The sequence below is a fragment of the Scatophagus argus genome, chromosome 16 (assembly GCF_020382885.2).
Source record: "Scatophagus argus isolate fScaArg1 chromosome 16, fScaArg1.pri, whole genome shotgun sequence".
NCBI classification, from domain to species: domain Eukaryota; kingdom Metazoa; phylum Chordata; class Actinopteri; family Scatophagidae; genus Scatophagus; species Scatophagus argus.
Genome location: NC_058508.1, coordinates 9,394,322 through 9,421,610, shown reverse-complemented (window position 1 = coordinate 9,421,610; position 27,289 = coordinate 9,394,322). Strand labels below are relative to the sequence as shown.

Below are 27,289 nucleotides of genomic sequence, written 5' to 3'. Positions count from 1 at the left end.
TTGGGGTTCTGGTGTCACAGTCCCGTACTTCACCTTGGCAGCAGCCCTGCGATTCCGACAGACGTTGTCTCTGAACATAATCCAAACAGCAACTTTAAAAAGAATTTAGCAATTTAAGTAAAAACTTCTACAAGACTGGGTTGAATTGGGTTAACCAGTTTTTTCAGCTGCCCAGCTGTTGGGCAACGTGTTGCCGTCTATAGAATGTAAATGTAATCGATGGCACATTTTTAACTTGAGACTGTTCATGAACATGAAATCCCACACCCGTCTCCTGATCGGTGGCTGCTGTGGCCAATATTATCATTTACATAAGCTAATACTAGTGCAATAGCAACACAATTGTAGGAGTGAAGTCAGTGAACTAAAGCATTAATGACAGCTATATACTGAGCAGAAGTTTGCGGACTTTTGCTCCCCTTCAAGAGTAGAGATCAAGAATATCCACTCAGTTCCTCAGTGATGACATGTACACATATTTCTATCGAACTGTTAAACTTTTAGTTGAGATTCTACACACAGTTGGATGCATCTGACCCCAGGCTGGACCTTGAACTCACTCTACAAATAGCACTGATTCTCTCTCTCTCTGTTTTTGTTTTTGTCAGTCAGACTGTCTGTCTGTCTGTCTGGAGTACTAATCTCACTATTTGATGATCTCTGTAGCTCATCCCCTCTGTGTTCATTAACACTATTTGTGTTAAGACCTCCCTCTCTCTCTCTCACACACACACACACGTATACACACATACACATCAGCACAACCTGAGCTCAGCAGAGATTTAACCCCAAGACATTCTGGGTGTACCCATTCAGCAGCTCTTGATTCTTGTGTTGTTAAATGCGTCTGTGGTCTCAAATGCACTATGAGTGCTATGAGATAATGAAAACTCAGTGGGTCCTCATGACTGATGGCTGCAATCAAGGCAGCACAATGAAAAATGGATCACACTGTGAAACGGAGCAGCGCGATATAAATATCACACCGAGATTTGGACGGAAATGTGTCATCCTGTCATCCTGGTGCATGGACCCCATCTCTGCAGAGAGCCGAGTCAATCAGCTCATGTTAGAAATGACAGGCAGGGAGACAAAACAAATTATGGAGATGGAGACATGTGGTTGACAGGATGCACAGATTGACAGATACAGAGAAAAACACAGCATTTGACACAGAGTGGTGAGATCACCGAGTCACTAATGGAAAACTGATTTGCCGAGGAGCAGACAGGTGAGTGGGTGGCTTGATGACCAAAACCAGATCAGGAGGACAGACTGACACTGGACCAGACAGTCAGTTCATGCATCACGATTGCGTCAGAAAGAAAAGGACAAGCAGCTGTTGTGACATCTGGGGCGGACTTGGAGAAAGTTGGCTGTTGGTCAGGTCACATGTGCAGCCCCGGGTTAAACTACTAGCACTAATAATCGGCTTGGATAGAGAAGACAGGCTTAATGAAGGCTGAGCCACAGTTACAGCTTTTCCCAGTGGTCTGCGGTCAGAGGTTAGAGACTTAGCAGCGGGGCACTGGAACAAACAAACCGGAGGGCACAGAAACTACAGCAAAAAAAGAAAAAAAGAAATAAGAGAGAGGGTTGTTAGCATATTTATTACTCTGAAGTGACGACACTTGTGCAAATGAAAATGTTCCATTTTCTTTTAAAAGAGTTGTGTATTGCAAACAAGTCAGGTTAATTTTCTCTTGTCCTCCAGTTTCATTCAAAAACACACAAACAAGAAAGGTAGCATGGGGGAGGGAATGGAGATAAAAAAAGGAGCATGAGAGGAACTGAAAAGGCAGTCAGGGGAAATGAGGGGCAGAGAGAACTCCTGTCCCATCCAAGGGCATGGCAGTGTTCGTGTTCTCAGGCGGCACCATCTGCTCCAGGAGCATGTCAGCCTGCCAGCAACGAGAACGGTACAAGCTTCAGCCAAAACATACCGTAACACCACCACCGATACCACCGTGACAAACAAACAAACATCACACAGCACATTACAAGCACACACACACACACACACACACACCAGAGAGCAGCGCATTAATTCTGCTCCTGCAAGTGTCTTCAGCAGAGTTCCAGCTATTAAAAAAATCTGCAGTCTCTCTGGGTCTGCAGATATCTGTGAGACAGCAAATTTTCTAGGGGAGAGCAACACGATGATGCTAAATAAGTAGGCTACATCGCTCTGGGAGAAATGATTTAAGATGCTACAGCCTTGTGAGTCACATCCAGGTGCGTTGAAGAGAGCATCGGGGCCCGGCGGCTGGCTGAGTCAGGCCTGGGGTGACGGCATATGAGAGAACCCATGAGGGACCGGCAACGTGCAGCAACATGCTACCGTCAGCTCAACTGCTGGCTTGTCTCAGAGTGTATTTCTGTGTGTGCGTATGCGTGTGCTGAGTGTGCATGGATGGAGTGTGGTGTTTGTGGCTGTGCTGCAGTGTGTAGACAGGGAGCACTGAGATTTTGTGTGTCCCTGTTGCAGACACACTCTGCAGCTGAGAGGAGGGTAATGAAACAAGGTGCACGGGCCCAACACCAGCACATTTAGCACTACACACACACACAAACTTGTTCCCAAACAAATACTCAACCCCAGGTCAGCTGCCCAGATGGATAATAGAGGAGTGAGTGACATGAATACATATCAGCCTTGTAAACAGGCAGCTGTGCCATTTATCTGTTTAACACAAACCTGTCATATAAATACAAACACACACACACACATTTACTTTGACCCACTTACGCTATCCCATCCTACAGTAGAAGTTACAGTCGACCCAGATATCAGCTGACATTCATCTCTTTGTAGAGGGCTGGAGGCATCTGTCTATTACGAGCAAACATTGAGAAGGCAGAGAAATGAATCGCTTGTCAACATGTTTGATTTGAGCAGATGGACACTCCATCATTCTCTGGACCTTGTCGCTGAGTGCTTGTGAAAACCTGATCTGCCCTCACAGGTCTCAACGATTGTTACAACCCTCCTGAAAAGCAAAGACAAAGGACACATGTAAAGGAACCATCGAGAAGGGAGCTAAACACCACGACCCATTAATGTCGGGTAAAGGCTGCACAGAGGTAGTCGGGAATGAAAATGGGGTTTAAGCATGACAAGTGTCTTTAACCCATTTAATGTATCATAGTGGAAGACAACGCCAACGCCACACATGGGACACCTCCCAATGTCCTTAGAAAATCTCTTAATCTAGATTTTCTGCCTTCTGTGATGAATTCCACGACATTTTCCAAACTTTGACCTGTAGGATCACTTAGCACTCTTCCACAAACAGCCGTCAAAATCTAAGCACAAAGCATCCTGTTATCCTGTTTACATTCATTTGTTCACGTCCAAAGTGACAGGAACAGCTGTGCTTACTTTTTCCACCTTAGAGTCAGTTAGGACCTTTAAACTAAATCGAAAAGACAAATGGACTGCTTTTACAAAGCGTTTCTACCTGAAGCGCTTTAAAGTTTGCCTCTGATTCACCCACTGATCAATGAGGCCAGGACATGATGGTGCCAGACAAGCATGTGGACAGGGGGACAGTTAGTGGATGAACTGATTTACCTCCCCAAAGTCATAGCATCCCCAAACTACCTGTAAGCATCCAAGGCATCTGCCACCACTACTACAGTATCTGTACCACCAGACACCACCAGGAAAAATTAAAAGGAAATATTCAGTCAAGATTACAGATGTGTAACAGTACAACTGCACATTGTATTTAACCAATGAATGAATATGACAGCTGACTTTATAAGGATCCACACAAAAGTTTTCTTGTCATAAATAATTTTTTTCATAATGCATTTTTAACTTGTTTGGATTCATTAAAGACTAGTTTTCAAAAAGCTTAAAGGCCAAAGTATTAGAGTATAATCTGCTTACTGTATATCTACCTCTCTTGTAAATAGACTTCTCTTCTCCTTGTCTCACCCATCCACAGGCCCTCACCCCTCTATCAGAGGAGAAGAAGCGCATGGACGCTTTGTTTGTTTTGTTAGAGGAAAATTTTATGACATTGTTTCTAAGATCCTGATATTAATTTAAATTATGTTGACTTAGGACCACCAATAATATACTTATAAAGCTACCATTTCCTACACAAGTCTATACATACACACGCATCCCTAACAGTGGAGTCTGCAACAAGGCAACCGACCTTGAATGTCAGACACCTTATCTAGACACCTTTCAGACGTGTCAATAAAGAACGAGCAAAACATAATACAAGTCATAATATAATACTCGGGTTAGCTTCCAAAGAATCCCTGTATTCCTATATGTGAGAGACAGCCAGTATGAGAAGATACATGAAGGTTGCCACGAGTTCTGAGACGTGTCAAAACAGCGGGCAATCAAAACTTTATTAGACGAAAAATAGAAATAAAGACGCCAGCAATTAACAACGACACGCATATCAGGCACTTGGTTTATTTCATGCCAAGTTTTAAATGCGTGGCATGACAGGGTGAATGTGATTGTATGCTGCAGTTTCTGGTGGTTTTTACGTGATTTGTGAATAATATGAGAGCAGTCTTTGCTGTCGCATCATGTATATGGATGTACGTTTGTGATGAAGAAATAAATTGAGGCGGTAAAGATCACAACAGTAAAGGAATGTAAAATACACCCCAAGATGTGCAAGACATCTAAAATATAACCCACATTATTGATGCAGTTATTTCCATTCCACTCTTACAGCGTATACTGTACAAGCACGAAAAGGGCTCAACCATCTTCAAAAGCTCACACTCCTCTCACGGTCAGCTGACGGCTCAGACCCTGGCCCTTTCTCCCGTAAGCACCCTCTTTATAGATCTGCCACTGAAACCCACAGACAAGTCCATAGCAATATATTCCCCCTCTCACATCTATCCACTACAACCACTACCGATCTCCTTCTCCCCCTGGGCTGCAAATTATCGAGAAACGCCAACAACTTGCTGAGCGGTAATTTGTGGAGCAGCGGACCCTCATCCCCTTGACCTTCTCTCCCTCTCTCCCCCTGAGACAGCCAGCCTCTCTCCCCCATCAATTCTTCTAGTTCATTTTTTCCCCCTCCCACTCGTGAATGTCAGCCCCCTTTTCTGTCTTTCACTTCTTCCTCTACCTTTCTCTTCGCCCTCTCTCTCTCTCTCTCTCCATTCTCACTCTCACTGTAATGATTTACACACTGCCTGCACAATAAGGATGGAGGAGAAAAAAAAGCCAATCTTAAATAACAAAATAAATTTTTCATCAGCAGTGAATTGATTGATAATACAGGGGGAAGGCTGACAGCTGTAAGACCACAGAAAAAAAAAAAAAATATATATATATATATACATGAAGTCTGTGTGTACTAAGCCGCTCTCTGGCCACACAGCTGTCAAACTCATGCTGAATTATCAATCTGCAGGTCAGCCTCTCCTGCAAAATCTATTTGAAAGAATGTGCTGCAGAACAAGAACTGGCAGCACAGGTTGCCATCACATGACTCAGGAGAGCGTATCCCTGTGACAGAGGAGGTAAATGTGATCATCGATATGCTGAACACACATGCACGTGCAGCTTTTTAAGAACAGAGGAGGAGCGCGGGATCGTGTGCAGATTCTTGTGATTAAATCTGAACTGCCAAAAGAAAAAAAAAACAAAAAAAAACCCACGAGGCTGTCTTTTGAGTCAGCTACTGTGCAGTGGGCTTTTCTCAGCGATTTGGCTCAAATGCGGATAAAAGGAGGAGAGTGGTGTAAGAATGACTCAAGTTAGTGCGCGCGCTAGTGGGTGAAAGCAAGCATTTCACTGTGACACCCACATCCTTAACACAAAGACCTCAGCTGGCTATGGTGGACGGCACTGACTGATCCGTCTCTGTAGAAATGCGAAACAGACAACAAAATAAGAATAGCTTTTCCATCTCTCTCTCTCTCTCTCACACACACACACACACACACACACCTACTTAACGGTTTGCTCCTGATTTGGTGTGATGTTTCTATTCCACCAAGTTTTTAATATTATGTGGCTGTATTAATGTCTTCCTTGGGCCCACTGAAGTCAGTCGAGAGCTCATTATCCATAAACAATGCACATCAGCCGCAAATAACTCAGGGTTTGGAGATTTTTGTTTCCCAGAGAATCAAACATTCCCCTGGTAGATGATCTCTGATCATCTCTGATCTGTGCTACATTTTCAGGTTAATTGCTGGACAGTGTTAAGCCTCCACATATGACCAGCTGCAGTGTAGACCATTGATCCCTCCAGCTGGCTGCTGCCACGTGATGCCAGCATCTGCTCTCTGGGCTGTGGCAAAGGTCACAGGCCTCCTGTCCTCTCCCTCATGCCTGTATCACTAACAACCAACACACACATACACACACCTGGTGCTGTGCAGCACCTAAGACTAAAAACAGGGCATCTTTCCAAAGTTCAATTTAGACTTTTTCAATTAAAATGTTAAAAAAAAGTAAATAAATTGTAAAAAATAAAAAGAATTAAAATACCAAGGCATTGTGGTAGAAAGGTGTTGTGTGCTGTGTGAAGCACAAGGATGTGACAAAGCATCTGCACTGGGATGAAAACCTGTGTGTGCATAAGAATTCTCACTAATAATAAAGTTAACTAATCAAACACATTGTGCACTTGGATATGCAGCAGAAGATGCATCAATAAAAGGATAAAGAAGTTCCTTCCTTCCTTCCTTCCTTCCTTGACTGGATTCAATCCCAGCCCCAGTCCTTTGTTGTATGTCATCCTGTCTCTCTCTCTCTTTTCCTCCCTATCCAAATAAAGGCAAAAGCATGACAAAAATATTTTAAGGAAAAAGAAAAAAAAAAAAAGAACTCCAAGTATGAATTTTACATAAAGTCAGAGATGGGGAACAATAGTATTGGAGCACTGGAGATTTTCCAGGCAACTGTTGCTAAAACCAACATAAAAATGTACAATGAACATAGAGGGACTGAAACAATCAAGCTGAGCTGAGAAAAGGCAGATTCTAAGTGCTATTTTTTGTTTTTCATGGCATTTGCTTTTATCAGACAATAAGGCTCAGTATGGAAGAAATAGTGAAGGCAAGAAAATGTATCCACATAATGAAACAACTTTCGAGCTTCCTGTGAAAGCAGCAAGACCATGGTTACGGAGAATAACTGCCTATTCTTCCCTTCTGCTACTGCAAGAGACAAGAATAAAACTGGAAAAACAAACTGAAAGAGAACATATGACTTTTCATGCTGCTTCAAAATAAGTTTTCAATAATGAGGACAAGAAGAGAATAACACCTGATAATATAGAAATAAATTAAAACTTGACATCATTAATGACAGACTGCTGAAAGGAAGAGAAGAGATCCTCCTCAAGAAGTGGTATGCTAGTGCAAATAAATACCTAAAAAACAAAACACGACCTGTACATCAGTATCGGTTTTGAATCGTGACTGTGGGTAAACACGATCACACTGTGAATACTGTATGGATGACTTGAGACGTGGGTGGATTCAATCGTGCTGTAGAATTTGTCATCTGATGTGCAAACAAAAAAAACTGTGCTACCAATATATATCGAGTCAAATGCCTCACTGATTCACCGGCACTTTTTCTTTAAGTTTTCCCACAATGATATCACTGGCTACAAGTTTTGCGCCCGTTTATTCTGCCTCCAGCTGTATGTGAAGCGCAGATAAAAGCTGATGGAGAGGCGTTTGCTCGACTGCGTCTCACAGCATCAGTGATGCACAACCCACACGCAGCTGTGCTGGTCGGGAGAGCCCTCTACTAATAATACAACACTGTCCTCCAAATTTGGATGGACGCAGCCTGATGATGACAGAGAGGGGGAAAAAAGAGCGAGAGGGGGGATGCTATAAACTTGCTTTAAGATTTTCTTTTTCTCTTCCAACATCTTCTGGGAAAACTTTTTCTCTTCTCTGGATGGAAACATAAACTCATTAATAAACAGAAGGATGGTGCATGTGACTGCGAAAACACATGGCAAAAGCTTGTTTAAATGTAGCTGCCTCTGCAACAGAATGTTTTTTTTCTTGAAGATAGTCAGAGCAGACACTACCAAAAACATCAGCAGTGGTATCACCCTTAGAGGCTCGCTGGGAGAGACTTTGGATCTGCTCTTGCTGCAAAGACTGCAGCTGGGCTCTACAGGTTTATCAATGGCATTTAATCAATGTTTAAGGAATCCGTCTGTATCAAATGTTGCTCACCGTGCATATGGCATCAAATTGGATCAGCTCTCTTTGTGGTTTGTATCGATGTGCTCTGCCTACAAGGCCATTCCTTTCTGTCCGCATGGTGGGGACAAGCGGATTCTTGGAGGATCTCTAAAGCTGCTGGTGATTCAAAGACAAGATATATTATTATGAACAATGCTGTTGAGACAGTGTACAGCAGCTCAGAGGAACTGCAGGAAAAACTGTAGCTGTTGGGTGTCAAGATAAAATCTCAGTCTACGTGGTACATCTCTGCTTTCTGGGTCTCTGAGAAAAAATAAAAAGGCTGCCCATAGCAGAAAGGCTGTCTCAGGGTTAATGCCTTTTGTTACAAGGTATTAGATTCCTGCATGGAGAAAAACAACAGTATCGAGCCCAGGTGGCCTGTCAGTGGAGAACAGGAGATGTGTGGTACCTTGAAGTCCAACCCCAAGTATTGATTTAGTGAAGATCTGGGTTAACTCCATGCATCTAAGGTGTCTTGCTTTGTGCCAAAGTTCCTCAATGTTCCGGTCTGAGACTTCACATTTTCTTCCGAGTGTAATTCCAATAAAACTTTCCACAGATGTCCCCGAAAACAATCACAGGGAAAAAACTGGAGTGCAGTGAAAAAGCATTAAAATGCAAGGTTCAAAAGCGTGTTTCATTAGTGACCACGCTCCAGCTCAGTGGTTTACATCCTGAGCAGCAGGACCCTTAAAAAGAGGTCACAAGATACAGGAACAGGGAACATAGAAAAAAATCTTTTTTTCTGCTAATACTTGCTCCTGCTACTTACCACAATTTTTTTTCTTTAATAAATTCACAAAAATATATACCTCATCAGGTTTCTAAACATATCTGAATAAACACTTAGACAGAAGACTGAGAATCTTTTAAAGTGCAAGTAAGGTCACCATCTCCTCCTTCATTTAGTGTCCATGGTTCTATCCACTACAAAACAAAGATTTAAACGGTCTCTCAGTATTTACATGATCTATTTTCTGTATGACTGGGTCACTCGTGAGTATAACAAAGGGAGACGATGAAGATCAAATCTCTCCTCTGAGCTAGCTGATAATTTGATACTTTAACAAATCAAGGATGACAAATCTAAAGGTGTGTTCAGAGAGGAAGCAAAATAAATTTAACTTCTGCTGTTTGATGGCTGGGCTGTTTGAGCAGTTTGAGTTTATTATCCTCCCTAAACTCACTTGTGTATGTAAGCAGATTCATAAAGCCCTCAGATATGTTCAAATATTTAAATATTTCATGTCTTGGTCTCAGGCCCCCCTGGCAAGTTTGTGTTACTTTGTGCCTTCCTATTATTTTTACATATGCACCATGTCTAAAATTCACCCCACGTTAAAAAAAAAAAAAAAAAAAAAAAAACCTCAGATGATTTTATTACACCATCATGTTTTATTTGGCTGATTCTCCCCCAAATATTACGTCATGGTGATCACATTGTACGACTGATATGTCTTGAACTGGGTAAGAAGTGCAGCATCGACAAACATCGACTATGTTTCTAGCTACTTTGGGCCTTTCTTGAGCTCCCCTTTAATTACGGACAGAGCATATGTTTCAAGGACACTTTGCTCTGTGCTGCCATGATTTGAGGTGCAAAGGAACATGCTGGATTTGACAGTCTGAAAACCACTCCGCAATCCCAGGAAGATGTCCTGTCCAATAAGAGACTGACCTTTAAAGACAGAATAAAGATAAAGGTCACAATTAAAAATACCTTCTAATACCCTTCTTTATCCCAGCTTAACTTGTCTCAGTAGCTCCATCATTCAAGGCAATTTCCAAGCTGTAAACCTGCCAAGTCTGGGCAATCACAATAATCACTGATGACGATAACTGGCTCGTTATTCGAGGAACTGAGTGTCGTAGACCGAAATCGTGATATTAAAAAGCAAAGCTCACAGCTTTTTTTCAATTTCCCTTGTGGTCACAACTGCTGTATTCTCGTAGGTGCCTTTTACGTGGCAAGCTGGCAAATTGCGGTGTCTATAAAAGGAAAAACTCTAATGCTCTGTCCTTTTGAAAGAAGTGCAGAAAGCGGGGCGAAATTGTCCTGATAGATTCGAGTCAAGCCTGGGTCAGATAAACAAAGCTGCAGGAACCAAGCACAAATCGACAGGTTGAGACAGGTCAGGACTTAGTGGGGGCAGACAAAGTCAGGTTAGGTCAGAGCAGAGAGCAGAGAGTCTGTCTAACAACTTCCCATTTACTTTTTGCAGCCGTTAAAACTGTCGGTGAAATTCATTCTGCGCTTGAAAACTAAACATTTTCAGCTCTTAAACTTAATTTCTGAAATGTTTGAGAGGCCATTAAGGAAAGGTTTGGTTTAGCTTTTCAAAGCACCTCAAGGCATTTTTTTTTTTTTTTTTTTTTTTTTTTTGGATCGTAACCATCAAGAGAAGAAAACAGAAACAGACAATAACACCAGATCATTTTCGGGAGAGATAAAAGCAATCACCAGCAGGTGTTTCAATGACAGATGCATTAGCTGCTGGTTTTAAAGACTGGGTATTGTGCTCAGTGCCATTCAGTGTGCATTTCCTTCCACTGCACTCCCAGTACTGTGTGGGAGGGTCATGACCGCTCAGCCAGAGCTACCTCTCCCACCAGAGATCAGACAGACACAGCAGGCCATGTACTGCGACCATACAGCTTCAAATAGCACACACAGATGCCTGCTCACACAGACACACGGTGAGTCACGACAGCACAGCACAGACAGTGGGGAGAAAAATGGCTGATGATACTTTTTCTTAAGTTAAACTTTTCTGGATCCAACATATTTGTCTTATTCCTGCCAGCTTTTTTTTTTTTTTTTTTTTTTTTTTTGCAACATGATTCATCAAAAACAAAACTTTTATGGGTGGACATCCTACAGCAGGAACCAGAGATACATGCTAATGTTGTTCACACTTTTCTGGCAGGGAAGTACTTCTGCATCGACACAAGTAACCCTACAGTCCTAAGCAGTGCTTATGCCAGAGTAAAACTGACACTCATGTGACAGCTATTAGCTTACTGTGAGCACAGATTATTCCTATTTCCAACTGATGGTTGACTTTTGTTTTAAAATCTACCATGATTATGATTGATTCCTAATCTTACTGATCTTACTTCTGATGATGCTCCCCAAATCTTAACAGCTTCGGTCACTCACACACACATGCAGTGCTGTACATACGGTACACTCTTAAATGCATTCACACCACTGGGTTTGTAGTGTCAGTACTCTGACAATATTGAACCTTCAGTAAGTTGAGGGACTGGTCATTTTGACTTTGCAGAAATGTGCAGTATTGCATTTTGAATCCCGGGCAGGCGGTTTGCTTTGATCGATGCACAAAGGCTTATGAGAGGCAGAGCAGAGCTGGCACCTGCGAGGCACATCGAGTTTGAATTGACAGCTGCTGAGCTCTGAGTTGTGTCTCCAGTGTAGGCAGTCGACTGAGCCTCAGAGGCTGCCTGTATTCCTGCACAGTGTTGAAATACTCAAGTTCGACAGACAGCCTGTCTTAAACAAAGCCAATGTCAAATCAATAGACTGCAGCAGTGTAAAATAAAGTATTTGGTGCAGAGAGCTATAACAAATTAGCCCCACTGAAGCTAATACTATAAAGCCACTGTGTTTTTACAAGAGCTAGCATATGGGATAAATGAAGAAGATGTCTGTTCTCCCTTTTCACACATACACATACATAATTCAGAGTTTCAGAGTGTGTCAGTAATCATTAATGTCCAAGTTATCAAATGCATTGTAACCGGAAGGCATTTGACAATCAACCGTCCAGGAACTTCTCCCTCTCTGTCTCTCCTCTGGCTATTGGTGTCTCATGTGGATCTGGACTGTCACTCCACAAGATCTTCAGTCTCTCCTCTCTCCCTAGTTTGCATGCTATCATGTGGACTATTCCCCTTCCAGGTCTTCATGGTGAGCAGGAGGTTATTTTGCTCATGTCCTATCTGATTACACCCGAAGCTCCTTAAAGTCTTCCCCGATTCATATACTTCTCTTATGTTTTACATTATATATATATCTGTATCTTTGAAGTCAAAATTTATTCTCTCTTTCTCCCTTTTTTTTCCTATGAAATGTATTTTTTGGCAGGTGTTTATCTGTCAAAATCCTCAAAATCAAGGGTCTGTCCCTTGAGGATAACTGTGATTTGTGATTCTGGGCTATCTAAATAAAACTGAATTGACAGAGCTGGTTCCTTTGGATATGCTGATATTGCAAAAGGACAAAGTACATGTTTTTTTGTTTTTTTTTTTAAATGTTGAAGAGTATCCACTTTAAAGAAGATGCTGTGTTGCCTGGTCTTCAGTTGTTCCAAAAGCATCCTGAATGCACAAGGAGCAGGGCTTTTAAAGAGTAAATATAGAGGCACTGTTTTATGTGCATGTGGAGTACCCAAAGGCCGACTGTTAAGATGTACTACTGGAGAATATGGCAATGCCCTGTGAAATCTTCTGGGAGAGAACAGGCTTTTAGCATTCGTCTAAGCATAAACATCCAAGAACTTTCAATGATGAAATTCCACTCGTGTAGCTACAAACAGTCAGCCAGCATCTCTCTGAACTCCTGATGTGGTTGAAGTCCTTGTTGACAAAATGTACAAAGCAACCTTAAAATAACATGTCTGCTAAGTAGGCAGCATACTAATGCAATCTTGCTCCTGTGTTTTCATGGTCTCACTGCTGCAGCAAATTATGCCAAAAGTGGGGAAATTGAATGAACATCTAAAAGCAGAAACATCAAAACGTTGAAGAAAGAAAAAAAATCAAAAACAAACAAAAAAAAACAATTGACCCAAGTTGACTGAAGAAAAGGTTGGAAAAGAAAAAAGAGAGAGCTGCAAGCTGACAGAGGCAAGCAGGTATACATTGACTGAGTGAAGGAGGCAGAGTAGAGGGAAGGGAGAGGAAAGAGAGAAAGAGAGAGAAAGAGAGAGAGAGAGAGAGAGAGAGAGAGAGAGAGAGAGAGAGAGAGAGAGAGACACCTGACCTGGTATAATACTTTGCTTACATACTACTGACCAGAAAGCAGTGAAACATTACCTTTAACTTGGACATACAGCGGTCCCACAGCTGCTCGGATCGATGGCCAGTGATCTCCCTCCATGCTTGGCTGTTAAGGCCATTACTGCCATCGTCTCCATCGATCACCACAGAAATGCGTGTGTCCTGGTCCCAGGTGGGGATAGATGTCGAAGGTCTGCTGTTCCCCTCACCCTTCTCTGGAAAAAAGTAGGACACAGAGCAAACAACAGGGTTCAACAATAATTAAGGGAAGGTGGATTCATTAGGAAACTGTGCCACACCAACCCTGCTTCACAAAATTCTAAATCTAAATTGTTTCTGCCATGCTTGTTTTGGAGCAAATATAATTGCATCCTGGTTTATTATTTCAATTTCTTCTGGCCCTGGATGTGTTACATTCTTGTAGGCAGGTGTTTGGGCTACACTACTGTTGTACACAAAGTGCAGCCCCGACACTGGAGACAGAGATTTAACAGTAACTCGGTTTGGCTAAGGTTAGACACACACTGTGATTTTGGTAAAATGCGACTATGCTGTAATCATCAAGAATGGATATTTTAGGGAAGACAAAATAATCACAATAAAAATACTAACATTAAAATATTAAGCACTTGTTGTCATGTTCACCGCCATAATTTAGTGTTTTATTTCACTGCTAATTAGCATTAAATGCAAGTTTAGTAGTAAACCAAAGTACTGGATAAATGACACTTTTGACCCAATGGCAGGGTTAGAAGAATATTGAAGAAAAAAAAAAAAAAAGTGATGGCAAATCATCACATGGGATGTTAATGTTTCCAACTTCAAATTTCATGTCAATCCTCCCAACTGTTTTTTAATCACCTAAACCAATAAATGTCAATCCCACACTGGTGGTAGAGAAAAAGTCAGGATATCATCAAAGTCAACAGAATTCATCCTCAGGGGAAAATTTCTCATCAATCAATGTGTAAGGCTATTTTATGGGGTGCCCCAACTGTCTCTGAACCCCCACAGCTGGTCCTGGCCACATGGTCACTTGTCACCCTGTGAGGGACCTTTAACACCTCCTGCTGCCCACATTGGGGGAACTCGCTACAAGCCCGTTGTGGGTTTCTCCCCTTTCAAATGCAGTAGTTGTTTTGATATTTCTGCCTGGACCAAAGTGGTGGATTGAATGACCAACATTTTCATCCCTTAAACCGCAACAGCAGTGTGACCCAAAACGTTTCCTCTGTGTGCTGAAATCAATAAAGGAAAGCATAACACTGCTTCAATAACATATTTGCTGTTGTAAACAAGTAGTAAATAAACACATTTGTATATACAAGACAAAAACAAAGTTTTAAAATTAAGCTTCATTATTTTGTGGTATTTAATTCAATTTCTTTCAACTTTGTATTCTCTACTTGCACAAAACCAGTCTATGTACAAAGAAACTCTGTATTCACTGAATTGTGTAAACTGCAAATGAATTCAACTTGCTCTCCTTGGATGTTTTTGCTTCAGAGCTCAGAGGCATCTAAATGAATTCACTGTACATGAATCACTTATTTACAAGTGACTGCTGGAAGAAAAGATAAAAAAGACACTGCTGATGTGATAAGATATGAAGGGGAAGCATGCCTTCGCCCACTCTCATGCCTATGACACACTATACAGCACAGCGTGGAATCATGGGCTATCAGTCTATTCATTAACTGTAATGCATTTCTCCTACAGATTTAGACTTTTTTTAAAAAAAAAACTGTGTTCAAACTTTTCACCTGCCAGCAGACAGATCTCTCTGAGGTGAGTGAGTAGAAAAGAAAAGCTTGTGTGAGATGCTGATTTTCCTGACAACAAAGGACCTGATGCTGTGATTGATTTTAAAGTAGGCAGACGGTTACTGGATCCAGTGCTTCTGAAAAGCCCCCACTGACATCACGAATCTGTGGCTGCATCAGTTTTATATTTACACTTTAGAGGTGAATACCTTTAATTTCCTTGAAGTGTTAGTGATATGCCCAAACAAACTTGGATTTTTCTCATAAAGGGTGCAGTGCCTGAATTTGGGTAGAAATGAAAGATTACACTGTAACACTAATGGAATAACATAACTACCAAATTTCATTATGCACTTATAGCCTAATTTAGGACTTAGCAAACTGTTTCATTGTAAACATGACCCAACTATCTAACAATAAAGCAAATTCCACCATCATCATCACATTAGGAAGTTGTTCAGGTAAACCCTGTGCTGATCCAGTGGCCCTGTACAAACACTACTGTAATCCTGCCTGCCTGCCTGCCAGAACCAATTTGTACACCTCATTAGACTGTGCCTGAGAAAATATGTTTGCAAACATCTTAAGATAAAATCATGGAATGATTTATGAGGCCAAAGCAATGAGAATTAATCCATTGTTTACTATTGTTTGAAGTTAATGCATTGGAGCAAAGAGCTAAAAAGACATGAATAATGAGCAAACGGGAAGCTAAAGCTGTAATGTTACTAAAACAGTCAACACGCAGAGGGTAAAATCAGTTACTGCTATTCTTCACAGTGTTGAAAAAGAAACAAAATAAATATATAAATAAATGAATTTGTCACTGAAATCTGATGATTTCTGTCCTTCCATTTCCAGCTGTTTTAATAGCTTTTACTAGTGCAAAAGCTGCTTATTAGATAGGAAACCGGCAGAGATGAAGAGACATAAATTACAAATGAAGGCAGTGATGGGTAAGCAGGGCCAAAGCCAGCATCAGCACTATCTGCCCATCAGCATCCAGCTATGGACCCCATTAGGACCCATTATATAACAAACACTAAGTCAACTCTCAGCAGATACCTCCTCTCCTGCTTCCTCTCAGCCAGTCTGAGGCAGGGTCAGAAGTCTTTAGTAGCCTGAACTGCAACAATCAGCCCCGGAGCGAAAACTAAAAACATACACAGCAGTGAGGCTCACTCAACCACCTCTGAAATCACTTCCCACGTGTGAGGAAACTTAAATTTGCTCAGTGCGATGATAATTGTTCATCAGAAATGTCGAGATGTGATGTTGTTGTTGTTGTGATGCACAATTGACTGTGGTTTGAACACACACTTACACGTCTCAGTAAGCATTTGCCTTCTGCTTGAATCTGTCTCGCTGATGACAGATTAAACCTGATGATGACTCGAGAATGTAAAAGAGGAAAACTTTTTTGTACTTTTTTTGTGACAGACAACCAAAGCGTTGCAGGGTTGTGGGACAGACAACACAAGCTTTTTTTCTACAGTGCTTTTTGTAATGGGATTCAGTATCAGACTAACATATTTAAATTCAGCAGCAGATCAAATAAAACATCATGCTTAATAAAATACAAATTAAATTTAAGTGGCCTAATTTCCCTGCTGTCAGTCACTTTCTTCTCCTACTACCATCTCTACTTGAGTGACTTATTTCTAATTCCGAAATGATTTTAAGGAATCGTCAATAACAAAATGCACTTTTCTATTTTCTGGCCTTATATGAAAACAGCACTTTAGAGTCTACAGCCTTGCTGGTGGTTTTTGCACTTTGGCACAGTTGGCTCATGTCAGCATGCTAAGATGCTAACATACTATCATGCATATTCACCATCTTTGTTGAACATTAGCATGGTACGATTAGTAAGATTAGCTTACTAACACAAAACACAAAGTACAGGTGAGGCAGATGGCTATGTCATTAGTTTCACAGGTATTTGGTCATAAATTAAATAAATAAATAAAATTTGATCTGAAGATAGCGTCAGAAGAAAAGATGAAGGATCACTAAATTGTGTGCAGTTCATCCGGAGTGGGCAACATGTTGTCATCCCAGGTAGTCACTTTGTTATGCCCTTGTGCTTCCATCATCTATGGCCGGCGTGCAAAGCCTCGCACCCCTCGAGTCTCACCCAGATGCATAAGGTTGGTGTCTGTGGGGCTTTCTAACACTTGGCTAACATGAAACACCACTTTGGTTAAATTCAGGCACAAAAGCTATATGGTTAAGTTTAGGAAAAGAACAGTGACATTTGGGTTAAGTGGTGCAGTGGTTAGCACTGTTGCCTCACAGCAAGAGGGTTCTGGGTTCTAGTCTAGTCTTCTATAAGGAGTTTGTACGTCCTTTCTGTGTCTGCGTGGGTTTTCTCCGAGTACTTCGGCTTCCTCCCACAATCCCAAAAACAGGTTAGGTTAATTGGTTACTCTACATTGCGCCTAGGTGTGAGTGTGTTTGATTGTCTGTCTTTGTGTGTGTCAACCCTGCAACTGACTGGCGACCAGACCAGGGTGTACCCCGCGTCTCGCCCGTAGTCAGTGGCGACCATGCATAGATAAAGTGATATAGAAAATGGATGGATGGAAATTCACTCCTATTTACTAAACAGTGGACTACTCTCATCGTATACTCGATGTCTCAAGTTCAATCAGTTTGATCACTTCAAAACGACTTCTCAGTCATAACTCTTTAGTCAAGGCCTGTATTCATACACAAAGTACAAAGGTGAAACCTCAGATATACTGTAAGACCTAAGGAGGACTACCACCATGGCAGCGTACACGACGTTTTAAAGAAATGGGGTTTGTGGGTTTGGGGGGAACAGAATACTTGATGGGAACTAAGTGAGGAGGTGGGACTCATCTGTTGACATCCTTCTCCATCTTTTTTAAAGACAGTGAATCGAGAAAAAGGGAAAGAGAGAGAGAAAGAGAGATAGAAGGACCAAATGAAATATTAAACAAAAAGCAGGTCTATTTTTAGACACAAGTGGTGGTGTCAAGTGGGGCTGGGGGGGGGGGGAGCTTCAGTTGTATTATTGATGTTGCTGTGCAAGTGGGGGCTCTCTGGTTCTCGCCTGAGAGAAGGCCTGGCAGAGGTGTGTGTAGTGATAGCGGTTTTCTGTGGGGAGTGGCCATTGCATTAACAAGACAAAATGGAGCGATACAAGAGAATGAGACCGTCCTCGCGACAATATCACATTTAAATCTGGGCAGACCGACCACAAAACAGTAAAAACATGAAAGAGGGAGGTTGAGCAGAAGAAGAAAAACAAGAGATCGCTGCAGTTGTCTGAGCTGCGTTCCCCACAGAGAGTACTGCTGTACAGAAATATTTGCCTGCACTTTTTGACACAATTTTATTATTCCGTACAGATGCAAGGCTGGCTCTTCTCTGGCTGAGGCTCGGAGAGGAAGGCTTCATGTGGAGGCACTGATCCTGCTCTTTTTTCAGAGCGTGCCTGCACACACACACACACACACACACACACGCACACACATGCAAGCTTACTGGGTTACAGGGTTCACAGTGCAAGATGTAGGAGAGGCTGTGAAGCTCTGATTTATGCATCATCTAGTGACTTTTTTTTTTTTTTAACAAGTTGGCGATCAGCATCATCTACCAGCAATAATGCATGACTCATTTAATTTCTGACCTTTAGATGTTTAAAAGTTTATATCAACAACAACTTTGTTTTCTTGCCACCATTATTTTTCTCTGTCATAGGGACAGCAGTGTGCCTGTCTTCTTCTCAAGAGAAAAAGTGCAGTGTGTGTCTTACTGTGAGTGTACAGAGCAACAGAGGTGTGACTGTAATTTTAAGTTGTGATATGCTCAACTCAGCTTTTCCAGAGTCAACAAAGACACTTCATCTGTGCGACACTTACTGTACCCAATCTTTCCCGATTCATTCCACACACCCATAGTAAGAGAGAAACACACAGAAAGAGGAAGTGACCTTGATGTACAGAAAGATCAATATATCTTTACTTCCGTGGCCTTAGATTATCCTCTCCTGCATTACATCAAAGTAATATCCCTTTGCTTATACTGTAATTCAGTTCAAGGCCAGGCAGTCTCATCTATGACGTGTCTACTGGACATCACACGCAGCTGGAGCCCTTTAACACTTTTAGTACTTGTGGATATGGATTGGCGAGGAGTAATCAAATGCAGTCGCATGCCAGCTGAAAGTGACCGAATCTGACCTCAGTGAGGACAGTAAAGATGATCAGATGACTTATGATAAACTTCTTACTATATACTCTACATAAAAGTGATCTCTGACATCAACTTTTTGTTAAATGTTTTAACTACATTATTAAAACAGCGATGCAGTGCGTGCCTGTGCACACATGGCTGTGCAGGCTTCTCGCATCCAGCCTTTTTCCACCACAAGGAAAAATATGTAGTCTATTTTTGCAGCGATTTAACCTCTTCCCCATAGATAATATATGGATGTTTCTTTGTGAAAGATAGACCTCCATCAGGCCATGTCCTTTTCTTGTCTCATCCGATATTTAAAGATACCCTGTGTATTATCTTTAGATTTAGTGCTGTGCGCCCTAAAATCTATCATATGTATCCTCAAGTTCTGAGGACCTTGCTGATTGTATTTCCTTCTCCATAAAATACAAAACCATTTTAAACGGAACATTAGTTTCTTCTTGACTGTCATTCTTGGCACATTGCTACTTTTCTTGGTGAGTTGCGGCCAAACTGATGACAAGCTGTGAACCCCAACACCCACATGCATGTGCACCCTCGTGCTACTTGTGGTCAAAAACTCCACAGGATACTTTTAACGTTGCCTCATGGAGTTGTTACATGTTTACATTACTCAGAAATAAAACAAAACAAAACACGCTGAATGCATTTCCTCATAAATGTCAAAAATCATTTGCAGAGCTGATTTTTGGAATCATTTGAATCCTACATTCTTCATATCCATGTTTGCCAGCTCACAGTCTTCTTCACCATTCTGTTGACCAGTGGAGAAGCATGAAGCAGCAGGAACATCGTGGTACTTGCCAGTTCATGAACAATACACACAAAATGTTGACTTATTCATAAAAACATTGGTCCATTGGTGAAAACAAACTCCACAGGGTACCTTAAATTAAACTGTTCAGGATAGGAAATCTTTTCGCTAAATAGGAGAAAAATGTACTTGAAACAACTGAAGCTCTCTTGTAGATACAATCATCGGACAGACAGCGGGAGCATTATGTCAATGAATCTTTAAGTCTTATTTACAAGTTTTGTCATTGCTGTTGATGAGTTAAACAAGTAGGAATCTTCCCACTAGTAACACAGTGTTGTCGGGTTGGAATCTTAATAAGTTAGTAAGGCAGAACTTTTTCTTCAGAAAACCTTCTTTACCACTTTTTTCTCTTGTGAGGCGTGATCCAGTGTGATGTCTTCAGTCTCTCCCGCAGAGAGAAAGTGCCAGACTGAGGCCTTGAGCAAGTCAGTCATACTCTTTTTCTGTTGTTCAGCAAGAGTACATCCATTCATTAGACTGCATCTCTTGACAGCACATCATGCCTCTACTGCTTCTGTGACAGCTGAACATTGCACAAGCATAAGGCTCCCACCTACATGGTGCTCATGCCACAGACACAGGCCACAGACATACACACATATATCACATGCGGTAACAACATCTGTTACGTAATTCTGCTAATTCTGAGAATGAATGTCAATGTCAAGAATTCAAGCAAAAACTGAAAGCAGACAGTGCTGGGGGGGATTGCCTCATGATCTAAATCTTCATGGTACTTTATTACATGTACATATAATTTATATATTAGGCTGAACCTTCACTTGGATCTCTCACTTAAACAGAAACCCAATAGTGGGTTGACAGAATTCAGAGGGAAAATGTATAGATCACAATCATGCAGTGTGATAGTTTTTGAAAGGCTGCACTCACTTGAATTTAGGTTGTGTGTTCAATAATAATTCACAATTATGGCTTATCAACCCTGATTTGCCAAATTGCTCCAAAACTGTTACACAATCTGTAACTCGAAGCAAGTTTTCTTGTAGGAAAACAGTGAAAAGTGCTTGATTTAGAGTAGATTTAGAATAAATGTGAGCAACACAGTGTTTGTAGAATCTGCAGCCAGCCTTCAACAGAGCTTAAGGTATCTGAGCCGATTGAAATTAGATCCACGAGGCCCTCTGTGATGTGATCCTGAGAATTTCTGATGGCTGATTCAGAATGTAACATCCCTTCAGATGCTGAAAGACTACTGTATCGCTTGTATTAATCCAAAGCTGTACAATTCAATAGCAATGGCAATGACAAAGCAAAGGAAAATCAATGTGCTGTAGAAAGGTTCTCCTAGACACTGATGAGGAACAGGAATCTGTACCTCATTTTCAAAGAGATACAGCGATGTAGACATCAATAGCAGGAGGCGAAAATAATAACATCCCTATGGAATAGGTCAATTACAAATGGAGCAACAAAAGGCGGTTAACATTATGGCAACTAGCGTGAGGTCAGACTGTCAAAGCAAACATGACACCACTAACAGAAGGCAAACAAAGAGGAAAAATCCTCTTTGACTAAATTCTAAACACACAGGACACAAATGCTACAAAACAGCTTTAATATAGGTCTACAAAAACTCCCAAACATCATCACATAACATGCCTAGCACAGCATATGCTGAAATGCATCTGCAGTAGTGCCAAGTAAGGACTGTCCACCAGGGATATTATAAACATGTATAGTAAAATCATTTAACCTTGTTTACAAAGAACCTATTATTAATGCAGGAGGGGTAATCTATTAATTCAACTAGAACTGACAACTAGAAATACTTTGCGGTTGTGTACCTCTGCCAACCAGTCAAGATGCATATCTGTCATGTCCATGTCCCTACAGACTCATATAATGTAGTGAAGACTTTGAAAGAATTTAAGTTATAAGTGTAATCCTCTGGAAAAAAAGAGAAGCCATCACTATATTTACATGTTTGATTCCAGTGAATAATTTCCACTCAGCTATACTGACTTTGTATATACTTTGTTCATACTTTATTAGTAAAGCTGATTCTGATTCCTTTTCAACCCAGCAACACAGAACATCTGTACAGTCTTACTGAGTTATGGGGCCAAATAATGAAAACCAGTAACCAGAAATGAACCTGAAACGATTTTTACATAATATCATAATGCCTCATTGAAGTTGACCTTTGACCATGTGCATATAAAATTAAAATATTGGACACACAATTTCCACGTTATAATTAGAGTATGAATTCTTGGATTATTGCTTAAAACATGTTTTGAGACCTTGACTTTTGACCACCAAAACGCAATCAGTTCATCCCTGAGCTCAAGTGGATGGAAATTCCCTCCAGGCGTTCCTGACATATCACGTTCATGAGACTGAGAAAGACAGACAGATGGACAACCGGAGAACATAATGCCTCTGGCTGTGGCTGTCGCAGGCGCAGAGGAATAAAAATATTGGACCAAACTGAAGCAGCAGAGGGTAAGATATGCTAACTTTCAGTCGCTACCATGGGTTGAGCTCCAGTAACACTGGAACCTACATTTCCCATAACGCAGCTCACTCAGTTTCTTTTCATTATACAATCCTTAATGTCTCTTGAGCCCCGAGTCCCAATCAAATTCAGGTTTTTGGTCATAAACTTCATGTCTTCAATCTCAAACGGCAATCATTATGACAATACTATGACATCATCACGGTTATTGTTTCAGACTTGACAAACCACCCACAGATCCACCAAAGACACTATGGAGGTACTGACAATGTGTAAAACTGGTGTAGTAAACCTTAAATCTAATGCAGTGTTGATGTCATTTTGTCTGCTCGCCATAGTTCCCAACCTTGTATGAGTTTAAAAGAAACAGAGCCAATAAGATGTTGTGTGAAGAAAATCCAGCATACATCAGCTCCTAATTACAGGCTGGACACATTTTATGGTATGGAAACTTATATCTGATAAAGCCCATTTAAAGATTCCCCTAAGCGAGCAGCTATGGTTGAGGTAGGTAAGAGCAAAAGCCACTGAGGGAAAGTTACATTAACAGAGAGGCAAATGCACAGAAAGTGTAAACAGACAAATTAGTATTAAAGTCATAAAACCTGATAATCTATAAAACTCAAACATGCACAAGAGAGCAAAGGCCATTAGTGGTGGTGTGAGTGGACAACAACAAGCTTATTAACACAAAAATGGATGATCATAAAGCTTTCTATGAATACAGCGTGAGCGCTCTGCATGCATCTGAGGGCAAATTAGCTCAGACTTAAGAGACTCAACCATCACATACTCTGGGAAATAAACCAACAAAAACAAACAAAAAAACAAAACAAAAAACATTTCCATGTGCACACTGTTACATATTTCCTCATAACCTTCGGCAGAACACTGTCACATCAGCACAGAAAATGATCCCAACGTCAGATGATGCATTGTATCAATTTCAGATCAGGCGCTCAGCTCATGCAGAAGGAAAAAAAAATCATTATATCACAACCCTTAATAAAACATAAGGACAGCACTCGTGCAGTATGAAAAACTCCATATGTAAACCAAGAGGGAAAAAAGGGAAATTATGTGTAAGAATGTCTTTGTCTTAATTAGGCTCTCTGGGCTATTTTTTTTTCAGTGTTGGCAACTGCATGACATTTTCCTTGCTCTAACCAGCCACTGTATATGAACATTCCAGTGACCCCAAAATGGCAGCTGTTTTCCTCGTCTGGTATGGCAAGCATGGTTGTGACTTGCTACACAGCAAAAGCAGCTTAATTAGGCTTTTGTTCATAGAAATGATGAAATACCTTCCAGTGATACCAAAGACAACTCGACACAGTGGGTACACTGAGATGGAAAACATCAGCTGTGGGTGACCTTTAGCTCAGGCATACTGTAAATGTTTACACTGAAGGTGTGCAGCTAATTCTCCAATTACTGTGATTGAACAAGCAGGGCCTCACTGTTTAGTGTCACATATGGGGCAGCCTGTCAAATCACACAACTGTCCTGCTATTTGTGTTTTTAACTTTAACATCAGTTTTTGTTTTTTCACTGTATTTGCTTTAATTTCAGCTATTTAGAAAAGACTGAAGGAGGTGACTTTGATGTGAAGAACAGAAAAGGTGCTGGGATATTTGAAGAAAGAGGAAGCACGCTACACTCACACAAAAATACGGTCAGAGAAAATCTGAATGATGAGATTAGGTCAGTAAATGTGGCTGCAGAATCCCTTAAAACAATGGTTAGGGTTTCCAAAAAAACAAACAAACAAAAAAACCCCAAAAAACTGAAAAACATCAATGTCAAACTATCGCTGGGTTTATTTGAAAATGATACTTAAATCTGGACATTTTGAAACTTGTTAAGCACATCGGCGGTTCATTTTCTCTTTGCTTTGTTTGACACACAGCAGCCATACAAGAACTGTGCCTGAACAAAAGAAATACTGTCTAAAATGAAAGTTTAAACCAAATAACACATCACTACGGTGTACTCTAACAAGGTCGACACTCTTTTCAGCATCATAGCCTATGTACTCTATAGTGTGCTACACTTTCACACCATAAAGCGTCTGTTCTGGACTACCATAAAGACAAAGAGGTGTTGCATGGTGGCCTCTGTGAAAGAGGACCCACACCTTATGCAGATACTGTAAAAAAGTCTCAGTCTAAAGTAATGCACACACCACAGTTCCTATTTTCAGGTGATTATCCACTAATGAAAACCTAATCATAAATATTATACTCCATATCTGACAGTAGATCACCTTAAATCCTACGCACATGTGGACACATTTTGAGTTTTATACCGAGTCATGATATCACCAAATACATATCCAAACTTGGTGTTGTTAAATGTCCAAGTGTCCTGCCCCACAGCACAGCAGGAGACAGGAAGTAAGCACAGGCTAAGGCTGGATGCCAACACGTGAAATTACAAATATTGATCTCTCATGCTGGAGAATGCATTTCCACTGTGTGTGAATGCATTATTAAGTATATACTGTACCACAAGTGGAAGGTGGCCCAGCAGGCTGTATAATGTAGGATTGTGATAAGAGCTACTGGCAGCTGTTTGTATGACATTAGTATCTCCAGATTGTTGTGATGTCTAGCACAATGACTTGAACAACAAACAGTTATTTCATCCAAACCGTATTATTATTTCATGCACACCATGGCCAACAACATTATAAATTCAACAGTTAGACTGTTTCTTTTTATTTAAATCACAACATAACTCAATATGCTTACAGGGTGAACTTGTGGCATTCAGAGGAAAATGATAATTTGAGAGACTTGAAAGGCTATAAAACAACAGCGTGCTTCAAGAGGCTACTTGAGCAGAGGTTTTGTATGCCTGTAGGAGGAGAGGAGAGGAAGAGGACGAACACAGTGAGTTAGCAGGGTGATGGGAAGAGTGAGAGTGTGTTTCTGAGGAGCACAGAGGAGTGAAGGCTTTTCTCTTTAAGCATATGGCTCTGAGACTTGTTTGTGTGGGTAGCGCTGAATAATGAATTCATAATGAGAGAGCTAGACTCTGGACATTTTGCAATGCTACTTCGGTCCCACAGGGTAGAAGGTGTCTAGTCTTTTCTGCATGATTCTACAGTATATACAGTGAGATAAAAATGCTCCATGAAATCAGCATCATTTTCTAATGACTGGAAAGCACCGTGGTCTATTATGTGTAATCATATAACCAGCACGAGTTTACCAGATGCTTGATATGATGGATAGGAAAAGTTGTTTACTCATATTTCTTGTTCTGCAAGTTGGGGTGCTCTAACAGGGCCAGATTGCAGGGTTACGTGTTATGTAACATCTAATAAAGTTTCAGGGTTTTGGCTGTTTATATTTTAGTTAGCTGGTGTCCACATTCACTGTTTGGGTTTCTGCAAATAATTCTGTCAAATTGTTCGGTCGGCTCTGCTTGGACAGTGACTTCTCATTGTTGAACGTCATTGCTGAAGATCTTAAGGTTAGTACGCCACTGGTCTTAACAGTTACACAAATCCCCCGGTTACATAACCTAAAAAAAATCCACTTTTTCTTATGATATTACATCCTCTCACACCTGCAAGCTTTTCATAACATCAAACAGTTCATCAACTTTGGATTACTGACAGAGAGTTAAAGTCACTAAACCTCCCTCCCTTTTCATTCCCCTTAGATGCTGTTGCATCATTAAAATGGGCCGTGATCCGCAAGAGATGTTCAAGAGACTACAAATAAACAACAAGTTATGTCCCATATTCTAACACTCTTTACTTAGCCTAAAGCGTTTTAAGATTACTGCATCATGCAACGACTCTCAAAACCAAAAAAAAAGCTGTTATGCATTGACAAAACACAGAAACAACAAATTTAAGATGAATAAAGGAAATGTCTGAGAGCAGGATTTAGTTTAAATCTCTCAAATGCACCATTTAGTTGCTTAATCATTCAGACCCACTGATAGAACTGCTAAAAGTAACACAGAATATTGCACCTGCTCTTATTATGCTCCTGGTAGGCTTTTGCAGAGTTATAATGAAGACCTTCCCCATGACAACAATTTAATCGGTCATTCACTCTTAATATCTACTGTGTAAAAAGGCACCTGCAGCTATGAACCATTTAGCCTCAGAGACCTGGTGTAGATGATAGTAATTATGCCACGACCTATCTAACCTCCCCCATCTAATATCCCTTTGTCACATGCACACTTCTGTGTCTCGCGGTGCCAACGTCTCCCTGTGTTCATCTCTCAGGAGAAATCAGTTCTAATCTGAGAGCCGATATGTTTTCATTACTTATTCAGAATGTTTTCATTTTATTTTCAACATTGACTGAATAAATAAGAGCCAAGTGTTGCAACGAAAAATAATAAAATTGTCCTTCTTGAATAATAGATAGGGTAAATTGCTTGGGGACAGATTATCATTTTAGAAACTGAATTATTGAGATGATTATAGCAGTGATGTGGAGAACAGGTGCAAGAGAAGGACTAAGGTGTGTGTGTGTGTGTGTGTGGAGGTGATGGGGAGGAAGGAAGTTAGCCTGTGAGTTTGACCTGAAAATATAAAATATGCCTTTTCATTTTCAGTTCATCATCAAATAAACGTGTCTGGCCGAGAGAAAGGGAGCGACTGAAAGAAAAATATGCTCTACCAAAGTGATTTGGCAGACTAGTCTTTGAGCAGAAAGGAGAGAAAAGGTAATATCAGTTGGAAAAACAAACAAACAAACAAAAACAACCAAGCAGCATGTAGAGCCG

General features: G+C 40.8%; 1 long non-coding RNA gene across 1 annotated transcript in view; it reads right to left on the bottom strand.

Annotated features, from left to right (window-relative positions):
- Nucleotides 1-9,592: 9,592 nt before the first annotated feature.
- The window catches only part of LOC124073627, a 53,036-nt gene continuing 35,339 nt past the window's right edge, over nucleotides 9,593-27,289 (bottom strand). Inside the window, exons 2-3 of the long non-coding RNA XR_006845696.1 lie at nucleotides 13,279-13,457; nucleotides 9,593-9,898 (exon numbers count right to left, since the gene is read on the bottom strand). This is a non-coding gene — a long non-coding RNA (uncharacterized LOC124073627). The remainder of the gene's footprint in view (nucleotides 9,899-13,278; nucleotides 13,458-27,289) is intronic.